At 52.4% G+C, this 21,048-nt stretch overlaps 1 protein-coding gene across 7 annotated transcripts in view; it reads left to right on the top strand.

Annotated features, from left to right (window-relative positions):
• The window catches only part of LOC105695648 (serine/threonine-protein kinase tousled-like 2), a 54,741-nt gene that overhangs the window by 11,701 nt on the left and 21,992 nt on the right, over positions 1-21,048 (top strand). The window lies entirely within an intron of this gene.

Genomic DNA, 21,048 nt, shown 5'->3' with positions numbered 1-21,048 from the left:
CTCTCTTTCCCTCCCCGATATATCTCGCATCGCTTCGTTGAAGTAAGTCTCGGGGGACGCTCCTCTCTTGCCCGATAAGATCGCCCGGATCGATCCTCGGTCGAGGAGGAGCGAGATTGCCGGGAGCGACCCGAGAGGTGCCTAACGACGTTTCCGCTGGAACCGGTAACGGGCGCTGACATTGGCCGCCGCGCGGCCGAGGGGAAAGGTGCTCGCGGGTTCGCGGCACCTTCCAAGCGCGAGGTGTTGTTCCGATCGTTACTCCCCGGTGACGGGAGCGGGCACCGAGCGCGCAAGGGGCGAGCACGGAGCGGACGTACGACGGGCGCAGTGAGACCCCCCCCAACCCCCCACCGCCGGAGAAATTCCCTAGGCGCGCGTGTGTCGGCATCGCCGCCGCCGCCGCCGCACGCTCTCGTTCCGCAATGACGAAAGCGCACCCACCATCGATCCCACGTGACCCGCCGGCTGCCGCGGTGATTCGCGACTTCCCCTGGAGCCGGCCGAGCGATAGGTGTGGCCCTTTAAAGGCAGCCATTTCTCCTCGCCCGGCCGGCGTATCTCCTAGGATTCGCCCGGAATTTTTCTTTCTCTCCTCGTTTCGCCCCACGCGAGGATGTTATGCATGTTTTTCCTAAATAATAAGGGGCACTCCGGGAGGAGCGGACTGATTTTCTAAATAAGAAGGAAAAACATGGTCCTTTCGTGAAAAAAAGAAAAAAAAATATCGGAGTTTCCTAATCGAGCGCGAATGGCAATTCACGTATTTTTTGTATTCCGGGTTAATGGGGGGAGGGTTATATATCTAATGGTGTGTATAATTAGGAATATTGAATTGATAGACTTTTCCGAGGGGGAGGAAATTCATGGAACGTCGTTGTAAGATACTCGTGTATGAATTCACCTTTATTCTCCGTGGCGAGGGCGCGTGATCACCTAACCATGTGACCGCGGGACCACGTGACCGCTCACCAATACCAGGCCCGAGATTCCGCGGTGTCGTTTACCCGACCCCGACCCGCTTGGTGCGGCCGGACTCCTCCTTACCGACCTCTCGGTGCACCGCCGCCGCCGCCACCCGCGTTCACGCACTCGCCGTTAGTTATTCTCTCTCGGCGGCGGCGGCGACGGGCATCTCCGCCTCGTGTACACCCTCAAGGATCGATCGGGAGGGAACGGCTCCGACGTTTCCATGTTTTCTTTTTCCCTTTTTTTTTTCTTTTTTTTTTTTCGACGCGTTAGACGAGTGGGAACCGCTTAGCGGTGCGCCCTGCCCGGCCATACTTCGAGTCCGGACCGCGCCATTAACTCTCACCGACACGCACTCGCCCTTTTCATTTATTCTCGCGACGGCGACTCTTTTCCCCGCCGCGCTCCACGGCGGATCGATCGGGGTGGGGACCGGTCCTCGTCTAGGAGGAAATCGGAGGCGTAGTTGGGTACTATGAGGGAAAATAATAGTAAACACTGATGCCCGCGGTGCAGACGCCGGCCCCTGAAGGAGACTACAATGTATCTAGGCAGAAGGAATTACTTTACATGTCGTTACTTCGCAATTTGTAAAGATACTTCCTCTTCGTACATGCGGAGCGTGGTCCTTTAGGTATCGGTATCCATTTCACGGCTCACGGTGGGGTTTGACGCTATTTTTATTTTTTTTTCCTCGGTTTAGGACGAGGGTTTAGAACCGGAACCAGTCTTGGAGCGCGTCCTAACCCCTTGGCGCGGCGCACCTGCCTGCCCGCCGGATTTCGCGGAATTTATTTGCAAGACAGAGGAGGTAAAGAACCGACGTTATCGTGGGGGATTAAAGGTCGATTTGAGGGTGTCATGCACAGGTGGGAATAACAGATTTATATTAGGAATTCGCGAGTTTCCGTGCCTATTCCCTAGCACTACAGGTACAATATATATATATATGAGTTACCGCCGATCCAGGAGGACGCCATCTTGATCATTGCACGAACGTAGCCGAGAACACCCGAATATGCCCGAGTCAGTATTAACGTTAAAACAGCGTTAGAAATGGCGGAAGGAATATTGTACCGGAAGACGTCGAGGAAGAATCTGGCCGGGAATCCGTCGTTATGGAGTTCCTAAAGAGGAATCGATCGAGTGAGGGGAATAATTACGGCTAAAGTTGATCCATTAGAAGGGTCGACGGGGTGTCGGGCGAGAATGCCCGAGTTTTTCCCCGAGGCCCTCGGAAAACTCTCCAAGTTGGCCCGTTTGATATATACGCGAAGGTCGTTTCGAGGGTTTTCAGCGCCCTGGGCACCGGGCTCTGAAAAACATAAAGCCCGAAGCTGCAGACTCGGTGCCGGTGCACGTTGCAACATTTAGTACGTGCGTACGTCTAGGTGCCTTTTATCGATCCCAGGCTTTCAGCGAACCTACCGTGTGCCCGGCCGGCTCCAACGCCGGTCCTTCTTCCGGGTCTAACGCGTCTCCCCTGCCCCACGATTGACCCTGCAGCCTCCACTAGGGATGCATCGTTGCATCGTTGCATAGTTACATAGTTGCACAGTTGCATAGTTGTGTCGTTACGGCGCCAATAATCATTAATATACCACATCTTACCCGCAGGACACTGAGAACGTTCGCACGTTAATTCCTCACCGTGCAACGAACGTATCTCGCAATAATGGCGGGTGCGACATGAAACGGTCTCTCGCAGTGGCTGATAAAAATGCCAATTTTTTTTAGGAGGGGGGCATCCCCAGCCGAAGGAAATTGATTGGCTTAAGGAAACTCGATTATCAGGGTATGGCCATTTCGCGCAAAGTTTCCGGCCCGATGGTTCCGAGTGCCTTTTATCGATCCGGAGGTTTCAACGTGTGTAGAGAGTACCCGGGTGCTGGCCCTCGCTGCACTTCGGATGCATCTCTACTCTGCACCGCGCCCGGCCCCTTGCGCGGGGATGCTCCATTATATCCGGTGCGCCGGAAACGCTCGAAATATAATGGACCTACTTTTTACGCACCGGCCTACGCAGGTTACGCAAGCGAACGCATCTCTTAAGGTCGTTTTGTGGAATTATTGTCTATCGAGTGAACCTTTGTATCGAATCGACTGACACTTTCTAATATGAACATGGTGGCCCTAAGGAAGGCCTTGATGCCCATAAAATTTCATTAAAAAAAAATTGTACGAACACTGTACATTTTTTATGTAAAGTGAAAAATTTCGTAAACGAGTCCTTCGAACGTGTCCGGGCCAAGGAATTGAATGTTTTCCCTTTGGAGCGGAGAAAGAAAAAAGGACGCACTTTTGGAAATCCCGCGTTACACGAGAAGGATAATGACCAATGGCAGGGCAGGTTTTCCTTGAACTTTCCGGCGCGATACTTGAGGTGTCTTTTATCGATCCCGAGCTTTCAGGGTGCATATAGTGCAGGCCGGCTGCAGGCTTTGGTCCTTGTTCCTCATTGGATGCATCTCGCCCGTACACCGGGTTCGGCCTCGGCGCCTGCAAGGGGACGACTTCTATTTACACGTATATACATATTTTTAATATACATATTCGCGTATACGTATATGTACGTATACACCTCGTACATACGGCGCACCGCGTTGGACGTGGCCTAAGTGACCCAAGATCCCTTTCTTTTTCTTTCTTCTTTATAAACATTGGGTTTCTTATTTATAATATCCAGGTCGATGCGATTGCCGTCAGGCGACGAGCCTCGACGATAATTGTTGCGTGCACCAGGAGGCCTTCCAGAAGACGAGTCGTTCCACTTTCTGTGCCGTCCTAGCTGGAGTCTGCAGAAATTGATTCGTATATAGGGGGATTCAATTATTCCGGGAGTCTCGGTTCTCTCAAAACGCGCATACCGGATACTTGAGGTGCCTTTTATCGATCCCAGACTTTCGGTGTAGGTACACCGAGTATAGGACGTACACACCTGGCAACCGGCGTTGGTCCTTGTTCCTCGGTGGGTGCATCCAATGCATCTCCGTGCACTGCGCCCGGCTGCCTGCGCAACGCCTCGCCGTGTTCGATATATGCCGGAAATGCGAGAATTACGCCGGATTTACGTTTTACCGTTAATACGCCGACATGGAGCTTCCGTTGCGTCGGGTCCCCGGGGAATTGCGACACCCTGGAAAACGTGAAACCGTGAAGAAACGCTAGAAAAAGAAAAAAAAGAAAAAAGCGTGAAAAGGGCAAATGGTTTCGTCCAGTATTTTCGTCCTTTTTTCCCCTGGCCGTTCCTTAAGTACCCGTCGTACGGCTGATTAATTTCATTCCGGTCTCTGGGAATGTTAACGGCCGAGGAAATCGGCGCTAAAAGTCTCGCCGAGGTTCAGGAAGTCGGTTTGAAAATTGCCGAAGGGACGCCAAGAAGAAATCCTGCATTTCGACCCGACCGCTCAGCCGCGAGAGTGGGGCAAGACCGGCGACGGTTTCGCCGCTTGACTTGCAGTTTCCCCCCCGTGTAATCGTAAAAAGCCGCTTAGTTCCACTTAATAATATCTCAAAGGAGCTGTAAACCCTCGTCGGGGGATTATTAATCGCGTTATTTCGCGCCCGACGAGGAACGTCCGCGCATCTTGCGCCTCGGTTCCGAGCAGGTCGCGCGACTTACTCGGCCGGGCGGAACACTTCCGGAAAAATGATCTTCTCCTCCGCGGAGAAATCATTCGTACAGGACAAAATAACGGATCCTTTCGCGCCTCTCACTCGGTTCCGCGGTGCCCCGGGACACCGGCGATTTCTAATGACGATTCTCCTCGCTCCTCGGCCCCGGTTCCATAAAAGCCCCCAGGAAAGAAAGACCTGACAAAGATAGTACATTTATTGTAAATAACATTTTCTCATCCCTCTCTTAAGTGGAACTTTTCACGACATGGTCAAATTCTGTGTATCTCCCCGTGAATTGAGGGATCGGTTTTGAGAAGTGACGTATTTCTTTCTTTTTTCACCTTTTTTTTTTCGAATAATTAATCATATCTAATAGTTATCTTAAAAGTTGGAAGTTTCAATTCCAAAGCGCGAGCCGATTTTTCACTTTTTGCCAGTTATTACCTTACGTCTCGGTGGTTTTTAGGTTATGAGAGACCGCGGGCGCTTACGCCAATGGTCTCCCACGCTTGGCGACGTAAAATGGCGGCCGGGCTTTTTGCCGGGAGGGGGGGATTTTCCTTGGCGCGGGGAGTAATTATCCGCGCCTACGCCGCTGCACCCGTGACGGGCATTACGATCTCGTAAAATCACCGCTAAGCCGGAGGACGATTGCGATTGACAATCGCTTTACAGCCGGGGAGCTTTCTCCCGCGCCCGTCGCGGCTGTAAAGTCCCCCGGCGAAGTGTGTTAACAGTCTTTAACCGAATACAGTGTTTCCGAGGAGAAGCGTGCCCGGGACGTTGCGCTGCAACGAGGAAATCTGCTTTACCGAGTGAGCTGCGCGAGGCATAGATTTCCGTTAGGCCGCGTCGCCTATTTCCGTTAGATCGCTTCGCCGATTTCCGTTGGGTCTCGTCGCCGATTTCCGTTAGGCCGCTACGAAACTGTCCGCGATGACTTCCTCCGAAACAGATAATTGTTTTCCCGTTTATTTCGAGAAAGATGTCGGAATTCCTACGAGTTTTCTTGACCTCCCTCGAAAGGATGCAATTCGTCGTTGACGAGTCCATGATACAAATCCTTTGGGTGAAGTCAGGGTAGATCGCGTCGGTTCGACCAAGTTCCCGCGTCGTATCGAACGGGGTCGTCGACCGATCGCGTAATGGGTCAGCGACCGCCATGACGATGGATCTAGGATCTGGGAGAAGCGTAGGCTCGGCATGGCGAAACAGCCTGCGCAAAGATCGAGGTAATCGAACTCGTGGACGCCAGCGGGTCGTCCGGTGGTTCGATCGACCGAATGTCGCCGGTTGGGCGAGAAAAATCGGAGGAGTTGTGGGATAAAACGTTCTCTCGTTGGGAGAGACCGAGCTCCGCGGGGTGAATGAAGAGCCAGCCCTCGACTTCGGTCATGACTGCGCAGCGCGGACTCGGAAGAGGCCAAATTAACGCGGCACCGGGATATTTAAGTGCGGCGCTACTTGTTCGCGCCTGATTTACAGTCCGACGATCTGGCAACGCCGCGTGCAGATCGCTCCGCTCCGGAGTCTGGTCTAATTTCGAGCGCGGCTTAGGATTGGGAATCGTCACGAACGAGGGAGAACGCGATTTTAAGAGGCCTTGGATTCGCGGCACGCGATTGGTTGATCGGTCATGAGTTCCACGAATCTCATTGGTCGAGCGCGAGGCGAAAGAGTGAAAATGCGAGATGAGGCCCTTCGCCGATTCGAGGGGCCTCGAGTTCGCGGCACGCGATTGGTCGGTCGGTCGCGGGTTCCGCGAATCTCATTGGTCGGGCGCGTTGCGAGCTCGGCCAATCAGGTGGCGCGGCCGGTCCTCTCCCGATATTCGGCAACGCTGCCGGGCCTCTCGCGAGCGATCCGATCGATCGAGCGAGAGGGCGGAAAATGGCCTCCTCGCGGCCCGTTAAAAGCACCCGACTCCGGCCTTCGTCTCGCTCGTCCCTTTTCGAGGTCAAGCGAGCGTTACCGCGACGCGACGTACCGAGCCCCGATCGATCCGCCGACCAATCGGGAGGCGGCGCATCTGCGTTCCTCCGAGACCCCTTGGAAAGAGACGGCGTCTACATCTCTAGTGGGTCCCGACTCCACTTAGGGCTTCCGTTGCGACGGACCCGGGGGGTAATTCGAGCGTTATCCCGCTTTCGAGATTTCCGTCCTCTTAGTCCGCCGCAAATACCGGCGATCCGCGAGTAAAACGTTTATATTATGCGATTCAACGTTTCCGGAATCGCTGGTTCTTTCGCCCGGTGGTCGGCGCTCCAGGGGAAAGTCGGCCTCGCCGGATCCAGGGGAATGCAAGGAGGGGCCGAAATGGCGTCGTCCAATTTCAAGCGGAATCCTCCCGAGACTTTCCAGTTCCCGTAGTTCCCGTAGTTTGGTACTTTCGTACCTTCGCACTTACACCGGTTTTCCGTTGGCCGCGCATTCTCGAATGGCCGCGCTATAAATGCATTACAGTTGCAGGGAGGTAAATAACGGCGCCGGGGGTAACTTGCGCAGAACTGCGCGCGTCCACTTTGCAGTAAAGGGAACCAAGAGCCCGGTAGAACGTTACTCGGCGAGCCGAGATCCAATTAGCCCGGATCGACCGAATTCATTTTCCTCCTCGATGAATCTTTAATTGATGAAATCTATTAATATTCACGCGGAAAGCTCTCGCGGTCTCGCCTCTCTGCGGGATTCCCCTCGCGAAGCCATGTATCCGTAAGCTCCTTCTTTGACGGTTTGTCGCGAAGTGCGAGCAATGATGGACGCTCGGTCTCGCACACGAGTCCTCGTTACTTACTCGAGGACGTCTTTGTACGCACGTAACATTTGCGTGGTCGAATGCAACCCCGGCCTATAAACACCGACGAGGTGTTTCTTCACGTCTCAAATGCATAATTGATCGAGGCCGATTCTTCTCCGATCGATATTAGTGAAGTGCTATGTAAAAAAAAAAAGATAGCAATTCCCTTCCCCCGATTGCAGTTTTTATTTCCCAGCAAGAGTATCACTGGGGGGATACGTCTCGTCGCCCTTTAAACATCTAATTGATCGAGACAATTTTTTTCCGATCGATCTTGAAGTGAAGTTTGATATACAAAAAAGTAGCGATTTTCCCTTCCCTAGATTAGAGGTTTCGTTTCGGAGCAAATGTTTCACTAGGCGATACCCCACCCTTTAAATATATAATTGATTGAATATAACGTTTTTTTTTTCTTTTTTTTTCAATCTGTGTTAGTGAAGTTTCGTGTATAAAAATGTAGGGATTTTTCTTTCCCCCGATTAGAGGTTTCGTTTTCCAGCTGAAGATTTACTCAGAATGACGTTCATCGCCTTTTATATGTATAATTGATCGATTTTGTCTCGATCGATATCGGAGACGCTTGATGAAAAAATGAGGAGCGGTCTCGGAGGTTTCGTTTCCCGGGTGCAGTGGATTCGCCGGGCGATGCACATTCGACGGGAGAGGACTCTTCTCTCGGGGCGCGCGTCGATAAAGTCGCTCGCCAGTAGTTGGCACGGTTTCTGGTTTCGGTAGCACCAGCTTCGCGGGTATCGGGGGGTCCGCCCTTTTCCACATTACCCACCGCGCTCGATGCCGCTGATATCGACCATCTTGAAATCGCGTGCATTCCGGCCCCGCGGAATCCCGGCCGGAACTTCGACGCAGTTGTCACCCTTCGGGGTTTATTACGCGTCGCCGGGGCGAGTCGACGCTCGCCCACCGATGGTCGGTATCCCTAACCCCCGACAATCCCATATACACACACTGCGAGCTCCACGGTGAGGAAGGACGCTGCAACTCGAGCCCGTCCCGAGTCCTGAAACTTTCATCCGCCGAAATGAAGAATTTTACCCTCGCCTATTTACTAAAAGTAGGGATGGAAATAATACGATAAGTATCGATTCCTAACAGTAATGCCAACCGCGTCGTATCGCTTAACTTCGGAGATCAGGCGTTGACTTTTATACTTATAATAGGTTTAAAAAAATGTATAGATCGTGGGTGTGGCAATATTACGGGAGTAATGAAAATGGAGTTATTGTGGGCAATGTATTTAATATATTATGAAGATTCATAATAAATTACGGTTGGAATTTTTCATCGTAATTGTTTTCCCGGTGTTCTTAAGCGGTCACCCATCCCGGTGCCAACCGCGTCGTGTCGCTTAACTTCGGAGATCGGGCGTTGACTTTTCGAGGTTATGTCGTCGATATACCGTGAAGGGGTCTTGTGTGTTGGGTCGAAAGTGCGTCCCGAAAGTTCGGTCGCTCGGCTCTACCCATTGTGCGGCTTGCAGGAGGTCCGCGCGCTGCGCCGCCATCGAGCGTTGGGCGCTTTCGTGCGCGGGTACTCCCTTCTACATCAGCGATGCTTTCTATGCCTCGGTCGGGCGCGCTCGCGAGGCGTGTATCTCCACTCGGTTTAAAAATATGGAATCTCTCGGCTCTCGCGGGCGACCTCTCCACCCGTGGGCAGAGTAACGAGTCACGGGACGCGCCGACGTCCGAGGCGGCGGAATATCGCCGACTTCGACCTTGCGGGACTACCAAGAGGGGAAACTCACCCGCGTCGAGCCGGAAGCCACCAGGGGGCGCGCCCGCCGATGACACGCGGAATGCGCGGAATCTCAACCCGGACTCGATAGAAAATCCCTGAACTTAAGGTGCTACATATAATGTTAAAATATTTATAAAACTTTTTTCTAAACTGGATGCACCGAATAATTTGCATCTTCAACGCGTGATTATGGAGGCCCTAAAGAAGAACGTAGTGCTCGTGAAATTTCATTTTTGGTACAAAATTCTTATATTCAGCCCCGACTAGAACGAATCCTTTTTTTTTTTTTTTTTTAATTTAATTTCATGGGCATCTCGTTCTTCCTTAGGACCTCCATAATCACGTGCTGAAGTTTCGAATGATTCGGTGCACCCAATTTGGAGATAAGTTTTATACATATTTTCACGTTTTGTGTATAGAATGACCCTTTCATATCACCTTAAGTGATTCATCGGTACTGATTAAAAGTAGCGCACGGAAGTGACGAATCGTCTGGGTTCACGGCTTTTCGATAGACCGCCCCGCGAGGTGCGCGTTACCGCTTCCTCCTCGTTGTTTTCCGTAACGAACTCGACGTGTCAAGGATGTGTAACGGTATCGGGAGTTGCGGTACCGATGTACGAGTTAATCGGCATGATAACGCTATTTTTCCGTCAGTTTTCCTGGTTCAAGAGTCGAGGACTAAGTGGGGGCCAATCGGCGACCGGTCTCACGGGGTCGGTAAAACAGCGCGTCGATGGCCCGAAATCGATCGGCTACCCTCGACCGGCTCCGCTGACGGTGTAACGGCAATGTGCACGGACACCCTCGCTTCTATTTATACATGTAGACACCCCGAGGCAGGACAAAACGGAAAACAATCGCGACATGGCGTGCCGGTCGCTCACCGGATGCCTTTCGGTCCGCAGTGCGTATTTTCGCGTTTTCCAGTAATCGAGCGTCGATGACACCGGTCCTGCCGATCCATGGCGCTCTAAATCGCGCGGATGCGTGCGGCGCTCGTTAGTTCCCCTTCCGGCCGCAGGGCCGAATAACTGCCACAAAATCGTAAAAGCGAACCAAATCGTAGAGGTTAATGGACGCATTCAAACTGCGCGCACTTTCTCGTACCAACTATCGAGATAACGAAAATCTCGAAACGAGCTCGGCGGTTAGGTTAGGTTTGAAACAAAGAAAGCATAACGCCTCCCATGAATTATTCGCCTTGAATAATTAGGTTAGGGTTAAGTTGAGGTTGATTCAGTGCATACCTGTACCGTTAACGTTTCAACGTCAAGGGCGAGAAAAGGATATAAATACCACCTGCGACCCTGCGAGGATTAACGACTCGTACATTTTTAAGCTTTAAGGGCGGCCTATGGTGCGTTTGAGCATTTCTGGGGAGAAATTCTCTGTTTCGGGAGGGAAGGGTTCTGGGCGAGTTTATTCGAGGCTGCGCGGTTACAGGTTATGTTCCCGGCTCCCGATTGTGCCGCCGCGCGGCCGTCTCGACGCAACCGAGCCGTGGCACGAGAGGGAAACGTCATTGCGACAGACCTTTACGTAATCGCTCTGGCGATATCCTAACATACCTACCCATTGAAACGGCCGCGATCGATCCGGTGTTCCAAATCGTGGGGACTGTCGGCCGAAACGCGCAGCCCGGGAAGCTCCTTGCGGCGTCGCCGCAAGAAGGGCGGCCCCCCGCGTCGTCGCGGCGCTCCGTGATCCTAGACTCGCGAGGCTCGGCCGCCGAAATCGCACGTAGAGATGCAAAACACACGGCCTAGATTTCGCTCGAGATATCACTTATCGCGTTATAATTAGCTTCAAAGTGTAGGCGGCGATCTCTCGAATCGCCGCGAGGTGCCTCAATAACGCGGCCGCCCCCTCCCGCGGGAAGTTTCCAGACCAATTTAATATTTCATTTGTCCATCTATAAATAGCCTCGACTCGATCCACCTTTGATCGATTCGCATGAAGTATAACCGAGTATATAATGGATATTTGCTCGGTCGGTGGCGTTACGCGCGACGAAATCAATTGGGCGTAACGACGCCGAATGTCGTCCCGATTTCCTACGCGAGAGATCGGCAGATTATTCGGTTCGATTGTAGGAAGCATAATTGACACGTCGTCAAACCGCGAACACGTGACGCTCCGAGCACCGACGACGTCTGCATAATTTATTTCCCATTCCCACGGTTTTCGTTCCGCATGTGACGTCACCTGGTATAACATTATCCCGCGTTCAGGATTTCTGAATTTCCAGATTCGGGAAGAGACCCATCGCTGTCGCAGAGTACCTTATGCTAGAATATAGAACGTCGAGGGTTCTTATGTAGCACGTACGTGCATCGATTTATCTCCGGCCTGTCCGGTCGCTTTACCATGGAGCTTCCTCCGATAACTCGTTCGTTCGCCGATAACGGGCGTAATTGGTCCCCTGCACTTGGAGACGTGCTGGGAGGAAGCGGCGAATTAACGTACTAATTGGATTTCGTGAAATTTTCCGACATTTAGTCGGATCGCGCTCGAGCGCTTCGCCGCTAATAAACGACGATTTTAATTCACTACGCACGCGCGTGCGCGACAATGCTCGCTTTTAACAGTGAATTACGGAGTGAGTTCGGATGGGAGTCGTAACGCGAGAAGTCTCCTCGAGGCTGAGCCTTGTCTATATTAATCGAAAACTCTCAGGAAAAGCGACGTTATCGCGAGTCGCGAGTAACACTAACGTGTCTTCGGACCGATGAGCGGCGAGCAGAAGACCGCCGGTGGTATTATCTAATTCGCCGCGTTATCGGCGTTCGTTCTACGTAACATAGAGCTTCCATTGTACGTATCGTCCTCTTCTCTCTGCCTCGCCCTGTACCGGCGCTACCGCGTCCGCCATAATGAGTCACGTCGTGTCGGATTGGCTCCTTCCGATGCTGCTCGTATCCTTCTTCCTTTCTCGACGATTGGCCTACGAACGCACGTGATGTATCGGTATCCGTCGCGAATGGAACATCTCGGATCGGTACTTACGTATTCACCCTCCCCGGGAGTTAATGCGCAAAAGAGGAGCCACTTTTACGAGCGTCGGTCTCGGATCCGAAATCCAAGATGGCGGCCGATCGCCGCAGCCGATTGGCCAAGCGGCGGCCTTCCGGTGCCCGCATTGGCCGACGGGACAAGATGGCGGGCCAATGGCGGCGCGCCTTCCGGAGGGAAGGATGCAAGACCCCAGAGACGCCTCTGAGCGCGATCCCGAACTCAGCCTTAGTAGGTGGAAATAAATTACCGCGCCCGTCAAGTTGACACCGGACCTCGGCCGGTACTGCAGATCCCGGCCCCCGGCGGACGCCATTTCTGACGTCACTAGTACCGAGAGAGGGGGAGGGAGAATTCCCCGTCTCTCGCCGAGGGAGAATTTCGCGAGTCCGAGCGAGCGGCTGCCTTGCTTCACCTTGCCCTGCCTTGGTGCATGCCCCCTGTATTGATCCTTTCGATAGTAAGTGGGCACCACGCGCGTTCCGTCGAAGGTTTCTACGGCGCGTGTGTGCCTAACCTGCCTCCGCCGACCTACCACCTTCTCTCCCGTCCTCTGCCGGCGTTAAGGTAGGAGTCTACTTTCGGCCCACGTGACCCGCCTCGTTGCCGAGACCAGCTAGAGATGCCTTTTCGAACGCGTCGTCTTTCCGGCCCTTACAAGAGACTGCCCGATTCTTCTACATCTCTCTTTGATGCCTGCACTGCGTAGCGTGGTGTAGCGCTAAGTAGCGTGGCGTGGCATGGCGAGGCGTCACGTGGCGCGCCGGAGAGAACGCGGTTCTCGTATCCTTTTCGATACGTAAAAATATCCGTGAAAATATATTTAATCCGCGATTGGATCTTTGAATTATCCCTTATTGACGGCTTAAAAAATGAATAATTATATAAAGCCGTGTCTACTCTAGGGCGACGAATGTCGGCGACACGTGTCACCCTCGGTAACTTACGGAAACTGCGTTCCTGATGTTCATACAGTGCAGACTGTCCCTTCCAAATGTCCCGGGAGGAACGTAGGAATGTGGATTAAGGCCTTCCACATGAGCGCGACGCATTTGTCTCTCTCTCGGGTTTGGATGCGAGTCTCGACAAAGAGCCTGGAACTTTGGCAGAGGCCGGTGCGCGTTAACCTTGAAAAATGGCGAGAATAACCCCTCCGTACATGAAAACCCGGCACGATTAACCGCCCTTAAGCCGAAGGTGCGGGGAGCTTCACCCTTTAGCTGCTAAGGGCGACTAAAGTCGCGTCACGAAACCGTACGCCAATAGGAGGGGCGACTTTAGTCTAGATCCGTACAATTCATGCCGAAATAAAAAAGTCACCACCCTGGAAGGGTGATTTTTTTTTCCTAATATTTTTATACCGAGGAAGTTAATCTAACTCGACGTCGGTACTGCCTTGTCTCGAGTCGCTCGTCTTGAAATTTTTGTATCTCATGGAGAGTTGGTTTAATATTTTCCGTATTTGGTTGTTATACTTTCTGGGTACATATTCCATGTTTCGATTTCGTTGTATCGCGCACGGATGGGGATTTGGACGGTCGGCGGCGAACAAGGAGTCCCCTTAAGGAGCCCCTCTAAGAAAAACGTATTCGAAGGTTCTCCTGCACACCGAAGGTGTGTCGTGATCGCATTTACCTACACCGTGCTTTCGATACTCTTCGGTACGCGCTTACTAACCGTTCGGTCCTCGTAGCACCGACTTACTAACCGTTCCATATTCACGGACACCGACTGCTTTTACTAACCTTTCGATACGACGCCGCGTTACTCGCGCCGCCTCTGCGGCCCCTCGTCGCGCTCGCTGCACGCCGCAAATCAACGCGAAATACCGAACCTGATATAATACTCGCATTTTGAGATCAGAGTCGATCCACTTGATACCGCGTCTACGTGGAGGTTACATATTGCCTTAAGGTGCAAGCGTCGACGAAATAACTCGCGTATCAATGACCAGAACCTCAACGGTAAGAATTGGCCGTTCGAACTGGCAAGCGCCGACGCCATCTTGGATTTTCCGCGACTTCACCGCCCAGTTCTCACCGTTATTCTCTTACCTTTTATGCCTGCGTTTGTTGACGTACATACGTACGTTCTTAACCGGTGGAACGTGAAGAACCTAACCTGAAAGGAACCGAAAATCGGGAGGGGGTTAAGACGTCCTAATTGCAGCGAGCGAAAGTGACGCGCGACGACGCGTGCGCGCGAAATCGTAACCGCGCGGCGACGCGTTAAGACAAGATATTTATTATTATCCGAATCCTGCCGAGTTGGAACAACGTAACCGCATAAGAATGTACGCGCTAAGTATAGAGCGTCTCCGCCCGCGTGGATTTAGAATCGAAAGTGGCGTGTACAGGTCCGGTTATTAGGGACCATTTGTCGGAGGGCAATCGGGCGGGAAAATTTAATTCCTCGCGCGTTCGAGGAGTTCGCCGGGAAATATTAATTCGTTAACGGTCGTGTCGTCGCGCGCGTCGAAAGAGTTCAAACGGAAAAGGGCCGCTCGAAGACGTCGCTTATATCCGACAGTTCGACTCGGGAGCAAACTCGTTTGCACGTAGCTCGGTGCGCGTGCACCGGCGTCCAACGCGCGTCCATTTAGCAGCGAGCGAGATAACCAAACACCGAGGGCAAACAACCGCTGATAATGGTTTCGTATTAGCCTTTGAAAGAGTACACGCACCGTGAATGGCGAGCAGGTGTCGAGCGAAAGTCGCGCAAATTGCCGCGTCGGTGAAACGGGTTCCGAGGATTCCACCGTAATTTCCTGCCCCATATATCGAGGATTCGTCCTTTTCGTTACGCATAAACGTGCATACGCTTAACCAAGGTGTCCGCCCCATATCTAGGCACGCGGATTGCGGCGCGTCATCGCGTTCATTCATTAGAGATTCTCCGAAAGATCTCGGCATGCAACGTCGCGCCAATATGGCGGCGCTGCGCCGCGGGAATCAGAGCAGCGCGCTCGAAGGACTCGGTGCACGTAAACCGTAGTCTCCGGAGAATTCCGAGAATCTCCATCGGAGATGCATAGCTTCCGTAGATCGAGACTTTCTAAGATCCGCGGCAGTCCCTCTCGAGTTCCCATATCGCGCGCAACGTCATCTCCTTTCTTCCCCGTGCGAGTATTTCCGTGTCGCTTTCCGTTGGGCCGCGCTCCGGACCGGGGGCACTCCCGGCCAATCAGCGCGCAGGACCCAATGGAAAGAGCCAATCCCCCGCGCGTTCGACGGCACTAGACCACCGCAAGCGAGTACAGCTCCCGTAACCGCGGAACCACATTTTAAATATACCGTTTAACTCGATTCGATCGCTCGAGTCTTGCCGCGAGGCGAGTCCCCTGCATCGATCATCAAGTACGTTGAATTTTTCACAACGGCCATGGGGGGTACTCGCACGCTCCGCGGTCGCCATTTTCTTTTTTCCTCTGGATCCGTCCTCAGCGGCGCGCGCACAATGCGCGCGGCGTTCCCGCCCACATGATGCGCTCTCTTCGGTGAAACAAGGCCTATCTCTCTCTCTCTCTCTCTTTCTACCGCGAATACCTCCGAGCTCATCTCCACCGGAATCAAGCTAGCCATATACCCCTCATCCCCGTCACCCCTAAACGAGCACCTAGGGGTGCTTCCCTCCATCTCAAACCTCCTCCTCGTAATCGTCACCCGCAGCAAGCCCGCCTAAACGATAAACCCGCGGTTTTCCGGAAACACGCCGTAAACCTCCGCGGAGGATTTATCGCTCCCTCTGGGATTTATAGTAGGCCAACTAACCGTTTACCATACGGAGTCAATAAACGTCGATCATCTGTACAAATATCTGCCGAGTCGGGGTGTCGTGTACGCACCGGAGCGCGTCCGCGACGGGTGTCATGGCGGCCGCGGAGGTCGCGCATCTAGTCGGCGCGTAGCCGTGGCCGAACGAGAGGAGCGGGGTCTACTTTGTCGCGCCCCCGCCGCGCGCGGTGGGAGGGGGGGGGGATGCATCGCGGGTAATCAAAGATGTCCGCCGGGGCGCAATCTGCATTACCGTCCGCTAACCGCGCGCCCGGCGCTTTTCCTTTTCCCGAAGGACTGCGGTATCGACGGGGGCGGGGAACGTGCGGCGCCCCCATGTCCCCCCCCCGCGCGTCGCCCCCCTCGGGCCCGCCACGTCGGGGGTCGCCGGTTACCGTCGCGAGCCGAGGCCGCGCGTCCTTTTTTATCGGCCGGCCCGCTACCGGCCGACCGGCCGAGAGAGATCTCCCGGCCGTCAGAGGAGATCCTCTCGTCGCGCGGATCCGCCGCCGCCGCCCCGCACACATTGTCCGTGTCCGTACGCCGCATGTTCGACTCGGCCGCGCGATTTTATCGACCGCGACCGGGTTATTTCGGCACCCAGGCCTCCGAGTCCGCGTAAAGCCGCCCGCCCCTCCGGACCGACGATCATCGGCCCGCGCCGCCATTTTCCTCGGACGCGAGGAACCCCCTACAAAGGCCTTCTAGGTTAGGTCTGGAAATGGGCGAAGATCTCCGCGGGTCCCGAGATGTACACTGATTACAATCGATGGGAATTAAGATTAATTTTAACACGCTTAATGACTGATGACTTTCACGGAGACATCCTAATCTAGCTTTATCTGGAACTAGAGCGCCGGGTATTCTTATAAGCGTTGCGAACATTCTTGTTTGCTATATATTTCTGGGCGATTTCCTCTCGAGAGGGAGATTCTGCACCTGGGATGTAGGATTGCATTTTGTAGGGGATTTAGGTGTTCGTTTGTTGCTGCCATGAGTGGCGGAGAAAGGTGCAGGTTGCCTAGGACTAGTTCGTCTAGAACGACGCCGTAAATCGTCGGTTTATGACAACCGGTCGCTCGTACGTCGTGGAGTAACCCTTATCGCCACTTTGACCGATCAATCGGCGCGACACGTGTTCGGAGGCTCGATGAGGCATTATGGAGTGGACTCGCGTTATGACTGCGTTATACGACCTGGTTGTATAGGTTATGTCGGGGAGGTTGGTCGCAGGATAGTCCTGGATTCACGAATTATGTAGCCCCGAGAGTGACCGGTGATCGAGACGTCCTTTGAGAAATCCCCGAGGCTGTTATTAATTATGGCGGCAAGTAGCTAGTATTGACGCTTAACGGCTGCTTTTCTTGTTTTGTTGGCGACGGAGGACGATGGGGAGAAGGCCGATTATGCAGGCGTTATGCATCGATCTCCGCGTTGAATGCATCGGATGCATTATCCGATTCAGACTGCTGGCTTCGATTTAATCGATCGTTTCTTCGGTCATATCGGTCGCGGATCTCGGCGTCTGCGACTTAAGCTACAGGATTTGTCGCACGAAATCTCAAAAAAACGAGGAATTCGTCCTCGAGGTTTGGACGTGCAAGAGTTCGTTCGAAGCTTCGCGGTACTAAAAGTCAGTCGGCGAAGCTTGGAGAGCGAAACTTCGTCGAAACATCGAAAAATGAGAATTCCTCGTCGAAGTTTCGAAGGAACGAGAATTCCTCGTCGAAGCTTCGCGGACATAAAAAAATTGTCGAAACGCCGAAAATAAGAATTCGTCGTCAAAAATTTCGTAGGAACAAGAATTCCTCGTCGTAGCATCACGGACATAAAAATTTGTCGAAGCGTGGAAAATAAGAATTCATCGTCGAAATTTCGAAGGAACGAAAATTCCTCGTCGAAGCATCGAAGGAGCAACGGAAGGCTTCGAATAAGCAAGAGTTACCCAAGGCTCCGTTCTCCTCCACAAGCTGATAACCATCGAGTTATTAGGGGAGATTACGCCGCACTCGGCGCTTTTATTCGCGACTCCACCTCGCTGCCGTCGTAAATTAATCGGCGATCCCTCCTTTTCTTATTCGCCGAGGAAATATGAGTCAACGCCCGATCGCGTTTCAATGATCGCATCAACCCGTGGGCGCGAGAGGTTAATTAACCTGGAAATAATTTGCGAGTTTCGAAGGATCTTTCGATGTGCCGATTACGTATCGCACGATCGCGGTCCATCGACTTCGCATTTTTCACCGGCTCCGATGTGCTCATTACTTGAGAACAATTTTGGTCCTTCGACCTGGCTTTTTTCCACGACATCGAGATGTGCCGATTATTTATAAACAATTTTTGTCCTTCGACTTGGCTTTTTTCCACGACATCGAGATGTGCCGATTATTTATGAACAATCCGTGCTAAGGTGGATCCGCCGAGTTACCTTTGGATTGAGGACGATGAAACGTTATTCTGTGTTTCATTTAGAAAGCGCACTGGCAATCCGAGGGCCTCAGTTCTCGGTGCATCGTGCACCGTGCATCCATCGCGTGAATCGACGGTCACCTCTCGACGATGTATCTCTACATACAGAGGTTGAAACTTTCCACCGATCAATGTACTTCCTCCGAGCAACTTTTTTTTTTCCTTTTAGAATCTACGTAGCCTCCGAAGTCGAGACTCATCTGGCAAGGACAATGGCGTCGGAAAGTGCATCTCGATGGAGATGCACTTTCTGTCCGATATCGTATAACGCAGTACTAGGTCGGTGCCAGCCTCGTAGTGTCGCAAAGTAACGAGGCGGAGGAAACGCTCGCCATTTTGCGTAATCTGAAGCAATGCTCGCCGCGCGTCCCACAGACCTAATTGTAGGGAGTGACGTAGGAAAAAGAAAAGAAAAAAGAAAATCACCGGGAGGCTATTTGTGATATAAAAAAGAAAAGCAGGAAGGAACTAGAATCCGAGTGCAAGTGACAGACCTTGTTTCGAAACTACGCACTCGCCGGTGATGTCGGCAACGTGACCTTCTGCCTGAACGGAAGACAAATCATGAATTAAAAATAACAAACCAGATATACGATTTTTGCGCATAGGGACCACTTTTTGGGCGCATTAAGGGTATATTATTTACTAAGCAAGTTTTCATGGAAAAACTAACGCGTATGGTCGTTTTGTCGGTGTAGTGATAAGATCGCCTGCGTTTACACGAGAGATTCGATTATTGAAATCGGACTATTTTCCATGAAGACATTTTTTTTCGGGCGAATTAGGGGTATATTATTTTTTAAACAATTTTTCGTGGGGAATTGACGATAATGGCCGTCTCGCCGGCGCAATAGCCCGGCCACCTGCGTTTCCACGGGAGATTCAATTACTATAACCGAACCATTTTCTCCGGGCGGAAGATCGATAGCCGGCCTCGCGAGGAAACCCGTGAAAGGGCGTTGTTGTAAATGTGGACACGTTTACCGGGGGCTCCGTACACCGCCATTGTATAATACATGTCTAGATCGGTGTTAACCTCGGAGTGGTTCTCGCGGCAGTTCGGGTCGGGTTATAACAACGTAGGGCCGATGAGGTGTATTTTCGAGGTGCCTTCGCATGGAAACGAGGAACTATACTTAGACCGCGAAGTGCGCCCTTTGTCGCGGAAGAACTCGCAGAGGTGCATAAAAAATCGGAAAATAATCGACCCTTTAAAACCTACATTGTAACAAAAGAAAAAAAAAAAAAGTGGAAGTACCCATGTCCTGGATTTAGAAAGGGGTTTCTCTCCCTCGTCGAGCTGAATTTCTAACAATTTAAGTAAGATCATCATTAATTATGATTAATTATCATTCACCACCGCGAGCGGTACCCCAAGAAAAAAGTGTCATTGAGCCAAAGAGATATTTAATTACATCAACCGACTCAAATGAATTGTCATCATTTCCGAATAAACGATGCGTCCAATTCATTCGAGTCAAATAATTCTTCCTTTAATTAACAAAACGTTTCTTCCGTTCAAAGAAATATTTCTTCGGTTCGATGCCATTTTTATCTCCGGGTAGAAATTCAGGGGAGGGAATTTATCGTGTATCTCGAAAATGGACCGGTGAGGGATCTTGCTCCAGCCGAGCCGGTCCTCGACCATCCCGATTACGTACAAATTCATTCCGCAGTACATACGATCGATCAGAACCCCAAAGGTTCACGAAGAACACCCCTCGCGCGTCTCTCGGCCGAAGCTCCGTCTGTCCGCCATTGTTCTTGGAGCCAGACCCGCTCGCATCCACGCCTGTTAATTCCCCTCGAAATCCTTTCACGCCGTTCCAAATGCAGTTAACGATCCGTACAATTTCCCAATGTCTTGTCTCCCGCCGAGCGCTGAGGGCATTCCAACGAATCAGGGATAATGTAAAGAAAACCCGCAAACGGTACACAATCCCCTTTATTAATTCGCACGAACATTCATAATACCCCAGTGACGCCACTTAACATCTTAATTAAAACTCCTCGGGATTCCGTGTATCACCCCGTCCTGGTGACTCTTCAAGTTTCCTCCCCAAGATGACGCCGTCCGAGGTCTCTGCCAACTGCGCGTCCTTCTCTTCATACTTCAAAGAAAACCATCCGTTGCGTTGACCACTGCGTCATTAGCTAAGGGAAAAAAAAAGAAATTAAAATGGGCCGATCCCCGTTCCGAGAAATTCGACGAGTCGTCCGCCCTCGAGTTCCTCCATAAGACAGGGGTCAATGACCGTGTCGGGACATAACTCACCCCGCGTTCACAGGGTCGCGACCCGACCCGAGGACGTCGATGAACGATCGAGAAACAATCGAGAACAACCCGCTTCGATGATCCCCGTCGCAACGACCTAGCTCGACGAGGCCGCCTCCCGAAATTCAATACAAAAATCTACATTCGAAAGCCCTAATCTCTCGATAAACTCGAAACAAGTCCCGGTCGGCCATTGCTCGTCCGGATCGGCGTCGATCTCGCGTAGCGGGCTCTGTCGGCGGGCCGGCGTGAACGCAGCCAGGGCGCGCGCCTCGTATAAACGTAGTCAATGCTCGCGAAGTGTCTCGCGGCCGTGGAGGCTCTGCTCTCGCGTGCGTCCCCCCGCCCCCTTCTCCCTCCCCCCCTNCCCCCTCCCC

This window comes from Orussus abietinus, unplaced genomic scaffold (assembly GCF_000612105.2).
Source record: "Orussus abietinus isolate OABI.00-Male unplaced genomic scaffold, Oabi_2.0 scaffold4, whole genome shotgun sequence".
Taxonomy (NCBI): domain Eukaryota; kingdom Metazoa; phylum Arthropoda; class Insecta; order Hymenoptera; family Orussidae; genus Orussus; species Orussus abietinus.
Note: the sequence above shows the minus strand (reverse complement) of the source record. Positions and strands in the feature narration are given on the sequence as shown.